We start from the raw sequence: 11711 nt of genomic DNA, 5'->3' as shown, positions 1-11711 counted from the left end.
TATAGGCTGGTCATCTACAGGTCAGTTCAGTTCAGTTCAGTTTATTTCAGTTTAACACTGAAAAAGGTGTAGGCTAAAGCATTGCTTATTATGCCTACCCTTTATACATCAACAAATAATGAGCGACACTTTACAGTAAATTACACAAAATATTGTCTCAACAAATATTGTCACTTATACACATAAACAAAAGATGTCAAAATTAATTATTCTTTCACTTAAGAAAAGAAAAGAAATTAGGAAGAAAAAAATAATCATATCTATTTCATGTCATATATTCACTAAACACCTTATCTTTAAACATTTCTTTAAATCTATGAAGTGAATAACATAATTTTAATTCCTAATAGGTATGTTTTGTGGCATAGGAATGCCTTTAATACTGGGAAGATAATTGTATCTTGATAACGTATCAAGCCGCAAATAGCATAAATAAATTAAAAGAAAGAGAGAGAGAGCGAGAGCAAGAGAGAGAGAGAGAGAGAGAGAGAGAGACATTGTTGTTGGAATAACTAATTATATCTGTAGTGATATAAAAGACAAGAGGAACTCATTTGCACACATCACACAAGATTGAATGAAACTGTAAATGATTAAAATGTATGATGTATTTATTACATTAACCTTTTATAAACCAAAAACAACGGCAAAAGAATATTTCTGTCACAGCAATAAAAATATCTAAACTTTTTATGACATACCTGCTGTAAAATGGCTAACTGAACAGTAGGATCAAACACACGCTTGTCTCCTTGAAATGTCAGTTTCACAATTTGCCAGACAGCAAAAAGACAAATTACGTTGTTTACAAGGATTATTCCTTAATGGATTTTAAGTACTTGTAACAGTAGCCAAAAACCACACACTCTAAAAAACGCTGGGTTTTTTTTTTACCCAAGCGCTGGGTTGCCTCTGTTGGGTCATTTTTCTGGGTTATTTACAGAGAGTTGGGTAGTTTTTGTGTAACCCAGCTGCTGGGTTGAAGTTTGCTTGGCTCCTCCCCCAAAGTTCACCGGTGGATTCAGCGGCTGTCAGTCAGAGCTTCGTGTCTCTCTTGAGCTCCCACACCGCTGATGACGGTTCATTTAAGGGAAAATGACGTTAAATACAAGGTCTGTATACACATGTTCACTCACCTAAGTCACATATGACTGAAAAATTATTACTATATGTAACATTTATTGCTGTTACCGTGTTAAGGTTACACTCAAACTTTCAGGCTGGTCTGAGGTAAGATAATTTAGCTGACAATAGCTGCTATAGTTAGCCAAAGAACCCCAGCTGTGTATGAAGGAAACGGATAAGATGTCTGAGCTTTTTATCTTTCTCTGTAGAATGTGTGCAGGATGACGAAGATGAAGTGATGAATGAACAGTAACCTGTTAACTGTAGTGCTAGCATGACGCAGGCATTTAGTTAGGTTGCTAGCGTTAGCGCTCACATCAACTAGTCTGACTTAAAAAAAATATCTAAGGAGCTTTACTCTAAAAGCCATGCATATTTTGTTGTTTTATTTTTGGTGGTACAGTAGCCTGTCTCCATGTTTTTGTTTCAGTACTTCATGTTTTTGTACCTATACTCTAGCTTTGTCATTTTTTATTTAGTATAAATCCTATTGCACATTCTTATTCAGTTTAATATTTGTTATTTAACAAAACATTCTTTCATTTCTTTCTAAGGTTAGCACCAACATGGTGGAATACCTCCAGCAGGCTGAAGTGTCAAGGCCGTACCCCTACTGTACATCCTGACGTGGGAGATGATGACCAGCGCTGCTCTCAGGCATTCGTCATTCTGGTGGGACAGGCTCTGGAGCAATGCACACTACTTGGGGCAGTTGATGTGTGCTTCAAGGCATTTTATATTTTTTACATTAACTATCCAAAGCAGGACTTTCTGTAATGTTGCTATGAAATAGCGAGGCCTACCTGAAAAGTCATAGACAGTGTTTGTATGTTAAAATGAGACCAGGGCTGGATAGTTTTGTTCTGCAGAAAAGATATCTGAAGTCACAGAGATCCTGCTCTGAAGAAGCTGCTTCAACCTACAGTATTTGTGCTATTACTCCATTCTGCCCTTGTAAAACATGCAAAAATGCAAAATGTAAGAAATTTATAAGATTTTTATAAAAACATTAGGAAAATTATAAAACATTAAACAAATCAAGCAGTGTGAACTGTAAATAAAAAATAAGACATCAAAGCATACCTGTAGTAAATGTAACAAAGTAAAACCCGCAATGGGATGAGCTTTATGGGTTGAGAAAACGAGCCCAATTTTCTGTTCTGCGCTTGTCTGACGTTCTGTAAGGAGTGGGTTTTTTTTCTGTGCAACTGTATCAGTGGCCACAGTAAACAACACCTCCAACACCCACAGCTATAAGTCTACTACTGGTATGGCCCACAGGACATGCTGTCTCAAGAGTTTATTAGCATTACCTTATTGTGTCCTGGCTTGGTGCTGATCCTGAAAGGAAAAACCTTTCAGAGAAACAAACCAAAAAGTAATGCATGTGTTAGTCTTTCACGCTTGCCATCTATTGTAGAGGAGCATGGTCGGTGATGAAGGTGAAATGTTGGCCGGCTAGATAGTAGATATTCATCTATTATCATTCTAAAATATTTTAGCTCAGAGGGTTTTTTTAAAACTGTATGTCCAGAGTATAGATTTAGTTCATGTGAAAGATCTGGAGCGAGATGATGTGGATTTCTACAAGCCATTGAGGAATTTCCTATATCCTACCTGAGCTTCCAATAACAAACTGGATTCCATATTAACTTAAAGACAACAACGTTTATATTGAAATTCCAGCCTCACAACACACAGTATGACTGCAGAACAATTCCTGCTATTTGTTATCAACCAAATGAGGATGATTACCTCATTAAGTCTGATTTCTCTTAAGGTTTCATCCTACTGCCGTCTCATGAAGTTGTTCTTTGCTACCAACACTCTCGTCTTGCTCATTTTTATTAATACACACTTTTCACATCTCATACACACTTCCATAATTTTCTTCTGATCCTGTAAAGCTGCTTTGTGACAATGACCATTGTTAAAAACACCATACAAATAGAATAGAATTGAATTGAACTCAAGCCTCTCGCACACACATCATTACCTATGCCACCCAAGGTGGGCGGGGTCAGCAAATACACCTGGGCTGGAAGACAAGATGGAATTTCAAGACGCCATGCTTGTGCCACATTGCAGTTAGATTATAACCCTACCGGTGGTTTACAGATTTTTTTCTTTTACCACTTTTGGGTACTAGCCACTACATCCCAGAAACACCCCAGAAGACCTTTTGGAGATGCACAGAACCAGGCGTCCGTCTATTACAATTTGACCCCAATTAAAGTCATTTAGATCCTTATGATTGCCCATTTGTCCTACTTTGAACATATAAACATTGAGAACTGAGTGTTTATTTGCTGCCCAATATATTCCACCCCTTGACAGATGCCACTATAACGATACACATCACCTGTTAGGTTGGTTTTAATGTTATGGCTGACCATTGCTCACAAGTCACTTCACACTTGATGCAGCTCATAGTACAAAACAAGCATTTTTTCCCCTATTGGGCAGAACAAAAAGATATTTACATCATTCACATATCATTCAAAATACTGCAGCGGAAAATGTAAATGACAAACAATATAAAGACCAAACATTTTCAGTACTTTAATAAAATGTAGGTGCAGATACAGGATTAATAGGTTCAAAATAAAAGTCATTTACATATGAACATTGTATCTTATATTTTTTTTTTTCATGTATTGGAAAGTACTGTGTATTCTGTGTAGGAAATATACATATTATATCACATCGTATCTGACCAGACCCATTTAATAGAAGTCTTTTACATGTTAAAGGTTAGGGGTGGTATTATGATATATACCATATATACCTAAACCTGATCCAATAACAGAAAAAAACAACTGACAAATAACCATGAAACTTTGTGAGATTGGGCAGATTAACTGAGAAAATAGACAGATCCAACACAAAGATTATTGTAAGCAAACAGAGCATAACACATCTAATCAAGAACAGTATACGAAAGTAGGAGACATACAGAAAACATGTTAACAACAACATAAAGACTAATGGGCATGCAGTGCCCTCCACAAGATGACCCGGACATTACAATGAGATACCCATATTTTTACTTTTCATACTTTCCCCATTGTTTTTCCATTATTTCCATTGTCATATAGGAACGATTATATCACAGCGTAAAGTCAACAACAAGCAAGATGGTAGACATTGGAAGAATTATTAGGCAAATTTGTAACAAAGAAATCACATGAAACAAGTAATACCTTTTACTTATCAGCCTAAAGGGGGAGCTGATGTAAGCAGGTGACTGGTTCTAAATTGAACTTTTTTTTTTCTGTTGATTTTTTTCTAGTTTTTTCCCTGTTCCCAATTCACTGGTCAGTTCCTACCTAACCTTTTACCTCTGAGACCCAAACAGCCAACCAACTGCATTATTTTAAATTTACATTGCATAATGTATTGCAGGGCACCTTCACACTTGAAGAAAAGAGCCAACTAGTCTCTTTCACATACTTGAGCTCACAAATACCCACAATTATTTAGAGCCATTAGGATTGAAGGGAGGAAAATGTGTACACAATCCTTCAAACTCAGAGAGCATTGCTGAGATTCCTGATGAGATCTGAGATAAACTTACATTTTAGTTGTGTGGTTGGAGGATACCATCACAACTAGCTTTTGAATCCATTTTAAAAAGAGCATTAAACTAAATGAACCCATGCTTAAAGAGAACCAGTTTTATCTATTTACAATTTATAGTCTCTTGAATTCTAATTACGGTCTTCATGTCTATCTTCAAGTTAGCTATCAACTGGGGAGCTCTTTTCAAGTCTCTGAGTGGCCCTGGTGGTCCCTTCTTGAACATAGCATTAACAAACTATTCGAATGTACATATTTGTATTTGTGTTGTTGTGTCCTGTATGGTGTTTGGTTCATCTTAATGTTTCTTATATCACATTTACTATATCCCTAAATCTACTTCTGGATTTTTGCCTACTGTAAAATCTCTATCAAAATAAAATGAAACTCAAGGTTATATGTTAGACTTTTACATGAAAATGCACCATAAAGAACCTGATAAAGTACTCAAAAGTTATAGGCTGGTCATTTACAGATCATCTATCCTTCTTTTGTGAAAAATGTTTCCATCTGGTTGCACCTTCCAAGTCACAGTTGTCTTTAATGAAAAGCCATGTTTCTCCAGCGTTTGTATGATCTGAAGAACAAAATCTTAATTTTACTGGGGAGAGAATGGTTTCTTGATAACATGTCAAGGTGCAATTTTGCATAAATAGAGAGAGAGAGAGAGAGGTGTTGTTACTAGACTGATTATACTGTAGCTGTAGTAATGTAAAAGACAGCACAAACTCATTTCCTTTGCAGACATGCCACAGGATAATAAATGTAACTGTAGAAGATTAAAATGTATGGTGTGTTGAATACATACAATAACCTTTTATAAACCAAAAACTATGCTAAGAGAATGCTTTTGTCATAGCAATGAAAAATAACTTTAATGACATACCTGCTGTAAAATGGCGGACTGAACAGTAGGATCAAACACACGCTTGTCTCCTTGAAATGTTAGTTTCACAACTTGCTTTCTCACATTGAGGGCTTTCAAAAGATGCAGCAGCGAGCAAAAAGTCAAAACACATTGTTTACAAGGATTATTCCTCATAGAATTATTAGATACTTAGAGGGATTTTATATATGATGGTTTAAGAAGTTGCAACAGTAACCAAAAACCAACAAACTCACCTGTGTAACAGAAAAAATTGAATAGGCTGTTGCATGGTCTATCCATTAATAGACTGTTATTAACTGAACCACAGTTGTCGTTGTGATCAACATTATTTGGACAGCCAGGGCTCCACCGAGAATTTGAAAGCATCATCCCATTCGACCAAAACCAACTGTCCCTAAATACGCCAATCCAGAAAGGGCCCTGAACTGAGGTCAGTTGTTGTAATTCACTGTTTTGTGTTTGACTTGATATGAAGGCCAAATCTGTGTGATATGTCTGGCAGTAGTCCGAACTTCTCGACCAGTCTGTTTGGTAAGGGCCAACAACAAACGTTCCTGAGCTAGCTGTGAAATAGTAATGTTACTAATTAGTGTGAAAGAGCCTAAATGTAAATTAATTAAAGATCAAGCAGTATGCTGTATTGATTATTCCATGACATTGGTGATACTCACCCCCTCTTTAAATTGTCAGTAATCAAGTGCAGAATCCATCAAACTAATTAGCAAATAGAGCTAAAATAACTCACTCACTGACTCACTCACTCACTCACTCATTTTCCATACCGCTTTATCCTGTATTCAGGGTCACAGGGGGCCTGGAGCCTATCCCAGGACACTTAGGGCACGAAGCGGGGTACACCCTGGACAGAGTGCCAGTCCATCGCAGGGCACGCACACATACACACACTCACACACTCATTTACACACTACGGGCAATTGCTAAGATTAAATAACTTATATTATTTTTTCACTTCTGATCCCCAACAATTGACAGAATATTTTTAAATCTTAAAAAGTCATTATGCTATTTGTTTAATAAAAAATAATATTTTTTGCGGCATCTTTACACTGGACTTTGATTAGTCACCACAACATTAGAACATCAATGTCAGGAAATTTGAATGTGTTACAAATCCATATTAAAACCTATACAATCTTCATCAGTTCAGAAGGAAACAGTTAAGCTGCCCAGAACATACAGTAGGGATTACAGTTACATAAATATCCTTCTGTTTTCAAATTAGGATGAAAGTACTGTATGCACAAATAAAGGTAATTGGATTGAGATATTAATAAAATACTATAAATCAGTGGTTCTCAAACATTTTCTGTCATTCCCCACTTAAGGCAGTGGGCGAATTTTTAAGCCCCACTTGTGAACAAAATGATAGCTAAAACGTCCAAGTTTACTATGTATTGAACTATCAATTTCTAAACCAAACAAAATTTCTTTGTCGAGTGGCATATTAATGTCACCGGGGTGTGTTGTCTCTAAGGGTATTCCTACTTTGTTGGGTCTCATGCTGTCTGCTGCCAGCGGTTTAAGACACAAAACACACACAGGTCTCTCCTCTGCCCCCACCATCCCCACCATGAATCCAAGCGCAACATATAGGCTTTATCATGTTTTCCTTTCGGCTGGATTTTTGGTTGATTAGGCTGATGATGCTGAATCACCTGCTTTTTTGTGGTCCATGTAACAAATGTATCCATTGACGTTATTATGCTCACTACACACTGTACGCTACTGACCCGGTGTTCACGGTGTTCACTGTACGCTACTGACCCCCCACCCCCCGCCCACACATTAACCTTTTCCAAATAATATATTATAACATTAATTCATAGGTTTGTGGTTTACAAATTACAAATTATAACAAACGAATTTTATTATAAAATAAGCAATATAAAAAAAAAATTATAGGGGAAAAAATACATAAATTATATATTTTTTTCATATACAACATGTATATTTTATATTGCTTATTTTATAATAAAAATAGTTTCCTGTAATTTTTCACCACAAACAATATTTATTTAGTGTAATTTGTAATAAATAATTATTATATAAAAATAAACCTTTGAATGTATGTCCTGATATAAAATTTGATAGAGATTATGTAGGGGGGCAATCCGCGGCAGGGGGGCATTTTAGCGCATAACACCGGTTTGTGTCCGCGGTAAAGTTAGTTTGATATTCGCATCTCCGAATTCAATAGCTGCGTAAATAAACCCACAAATAAGATACACACATATATTTTATCTCTACATTGTCTTTAAGCTACATCCGCCTTAAATTATACATGTTTAAAAGCATAAACACCATTATTCTTTACAGCGCAACGAATGATTTAGGGATCATCGCAAAATGCCGCACAGCAACAAAAAGCGTAGAACGATATTGATCTTCCCTTCTGTTCAGCGCCTAAAGGATCAAAAAGTAACTTTGTTACCGCACTTGAAACTAGAAATGCCAGACTAGTACTGACCGATAAAATATTATTTTTTTTAACAAAAATACAGAAACATTAGCATACACATTGGAATAAATGAAATTACATATATAATACCGAATGTTTCCTTATATATTGTTCCTCTGCAATTAACATGCCGACGTTAAACCATTATTGTTGCAATATGGTTCCACTTTTTCTCTGACGTTATTTTAATTTACTTGTATTAATGATCCATTTATTTGTGTGTCATTATTTAGTTTCGAGTGTCCGATAAAGAAAATAAAGATTGAATAAATCAATAAAGAAAATCATGAATTAGAATAGGTACTTTCCTATTATTTTTCACTAATTCCCTCCCGTTCATTGCGCCCCACCTGTCATATCTGTATTCCCCACTAGTGGGGCGCGCCCCACACTTTGAGAACCACTGCTATAAATAAACATACGGATGTTGGCTTACCATTGTAACATATGAAGGATTTCAAATATGCGCAGTTATAATCCTCCCAGTATCCACTTGAGTTTATTGCAACACAAAGTTCATTCCCATCAGAATTATCAGGCTGTCCGTCACCCCATTTGGCCTGACTTCTATTGAACCTCCCTGGATAGACCCAGTACCAGGTGGAGACTCGGGCAGACAGTCCAACCCAGCCAGTTGTTGGCAGACCCATTATTTTTGCCCCAGCATTCAACCTTTCCCAGTCATCATTAGTCTCCACGAAAGCTAAATCCATATGCTTGGTCCTGCAGTACCGTAGTGCATCATACCATGTCGATGGAGTTGTGATCATATAGTAATCATAGTGAACAATTTGCTGGGTGACTAAGAAAACACCTGTTGCAATATATTTTTTAAATGTACACATAATAGACAGATAAATGTTTTTAACAACTTAATAACTAAACAACAAAATTTTCAAAGTACACTACAGTATATGGCCAAAAGTATGCAAACACCTGTCCAATACATACATATGTGATTTTATTCAAACTGATTTTGCCACAAAATTTAGAAAGCAGCCAATTGTGTACAATGTCAAAGAGGGCATTGATCTGCATGGTGGAAGGAAGCGAGAGCCTGACGAATCATGGGTTGATTATCTTGGTGGTGGTAAAGGGTCCAGTGAAGCGGAGTAAAAGTTTGCATGACATGTTTTTAGTGGAGTGTCTCTAGTCGCAAGCAAGACTCTCTGACCTACCCAGGACAGTGGTCTTAAAGAAAAAAAAGTTATCAGGTAGTCTTTCATACAGTATGCCTCGATAGAACATAAAATGAATATGAATGAATAATTAAAATGCTGAGCAGACAGAACATCTACCTCCTCATCTAGGGTGCGAAATGTGAGTGCCTGGCAGCCGAAACAGCACTGGAATGGGGACACTCTAGTGGATGATGAGGGTTAAGAGTTTAAGGCATGGTCTATCTATAAAAGGAACTTGCTCCAGGTGGTGGTGTCCCGAGTGGCCACGCATCTAAAAGTGACCTTAAACGTTTGATTCTTCTTCTATGTTTTGCTATTATATTGGGGTGAAAGCCAGTGATAAGCCAGGAGTGGAAGAGACGAGCTTGCAAAATGGCTTCCAGAATTGTAATGTAAACTGAGGTCCTCTGTCTGAAACGATTCCACAAGGGAGACCATGAAGCCGAATGATATGGAGGAACAGTAGCTCTGCTGTTTCTTAGGTGGAGGGAAGTTTGGGAGGGTAAATAAAATGCACGCTTTGGAGAAGTAGTCTCCAGGGAGATGTGTGACCTGTGGCGATATTGAACAGGGAAGGGTCTGTGGAGGCCACCAGTAGGTCAGTTGTCATGTTTGCATCTTGTTTAAATATTGTATGCTGTTACAAACATTTAATGGACATTTCCCTCTTAAACGTGGGCCCCTAGAAACTTTGCTAAACTATACACTGGGTTTTTGTGGGGCCTGGGTGACAATAAAGCTTAGAGCCATGACTTCATTCCAGAAGGAGTTCAGAAAAATTAGTGGAGATGCTATCAAAAAGTCAAAACGTTTGCAAAGCCCAGGAACCTCTGGAGATCCCATCATGAGGCTGGGTTAGCCAGTTTATGATCACCTGTTGCTTGTCAAATAGCATGGAAGGAGAGCATCCTGAACTATAGTCAAATAGCATGGAAGGAGAGCATCCTGAACTATAGAAAAGCTCTTAGTGTAGCTAGATCAACATATCTCTCCACTCTTATAGAAAATAACAAAAATAATCCTAGATTTTTATTTAATGCTGTAGTAAAATTAACCAGAAATAAGACCACTGCAGAAATCTCCACAACAACATCATGCAATAGTTAGGACTTCATGACCTTTTTAATAATAAAATTGTAAATATTAGGCATAAAATTAAGGCTTTGAAACCGGACAATGTAATTGATGCAGATGTTAAACTAGCCATGTCAGATCAGAACCTAGAATACTTTACTTCCCTTGAAGAGAATGAACTAATTTTACTCATATCTTCTGCAAATTCATCAACCTGTATATTAGATCCTGTACCAACACATTTTCTTAAACAGATAGTACCAGCAATAACAGAACCCCTGTTAAGAATAATAAATTCTTCGCTCAGCATTGGTTATGTTCCAAAATCTTTTAAATGAGCAGTTATCAAACCAATAATTAAGAAACTTGACCACAACCCCTGTCAGCTGTCCAATTACAGGCCGATATCAAATCTCCCCTTTATCTCTAAAATTCTGAAAAAGATAGTAGCGGAGCAGCTATGCTCATATCTACATAGAAATGGCATACATGAACTGTATCAGTCAGGATTTAGGCCTCATCACAGCACAGAGACAGCACTCGTTAAAGTAGTAAATGACCTCCTATTGGCCTCTGATCAGGGTTGTGTAACTATGCTTACATTACTTGACCTCAGTGCAGCTTTTGACACCATTGATCACGCTATTCTTCTTCACAGATTAGAAAATGTAGTAGGAATTAAGGGTACAGCCCTCTCCTGGCTCAGATCCTATTTGACCGATCGTTATCAGTATGTAGACTTAAATGGTGATTATTCTGCATGTTCTCTAGTGGGGTTTGGCGTTCCGCAGGGTTCAGTTTTAGGTCCACTGCTTTTTTCCCTTTACATGCTTCCTCTAAGCAGCATAATCCGTAAGCGTGGTATTAGTTTTCATTGTTATGCTGACGACACACAGTTATATGTCTCAGCAAAACCTGATGAGAAAAAACAGCTTACTAAAGTTGAGCAATGTGTGCAGGACATAAGAAATTGGATGCTAATTAACTTCCTTCTGCTTAATCCGGATAAGACAGAAGTTCTAGTCATAAGACCGCATACAGCTAGGAGTAAAATTTTAGATCACACCGTAACTTTAGATGGCCTTTCTGTTCCATTAAATGCAACAGTGAAAGACCTCGGTGTGATTATAGATTCCAGCCTTTCATTTGAAGCTCATGTAGATAATATTACCAGGATAGCATTCTTTCACCTCAGAAATATTACCAAGATAAGAAATATATTGTCGCTAAACGATGCAGAAAAACTAGTTCATGCTTTTATCACCTCTACGTTGGACTATTGTAATGCCTTACTGTCTGGTTGTTCAGCTAGGTGCATAAATAAGCTTCAGCTAGTCCAGAATGCAGCAGCGAGAGCCCTCACTAGAACCAGGAGATATGAGCA

This window comes from Clarias gariepinus, chromosome 20 (genome assembly GCF_024256425.1).
Source record: "Clarias gariepinus isolate MV-2021 ecotype Netherlands chromosome 20, CGAR_prim_01v2, whole genome shotgun sequence".
In the NCBI taxonomy this organism is placed as follows: Eukaryota; Metazoa; Chordata; class Actinopteri; order Siluriformes; family Clariidae; genus Clarias; species Clarias gariepinus.
The sequence above is the reverse complement of the archived record's forward strand: the minus strand, read 5'-3'. Positions refer to the sequence as shown.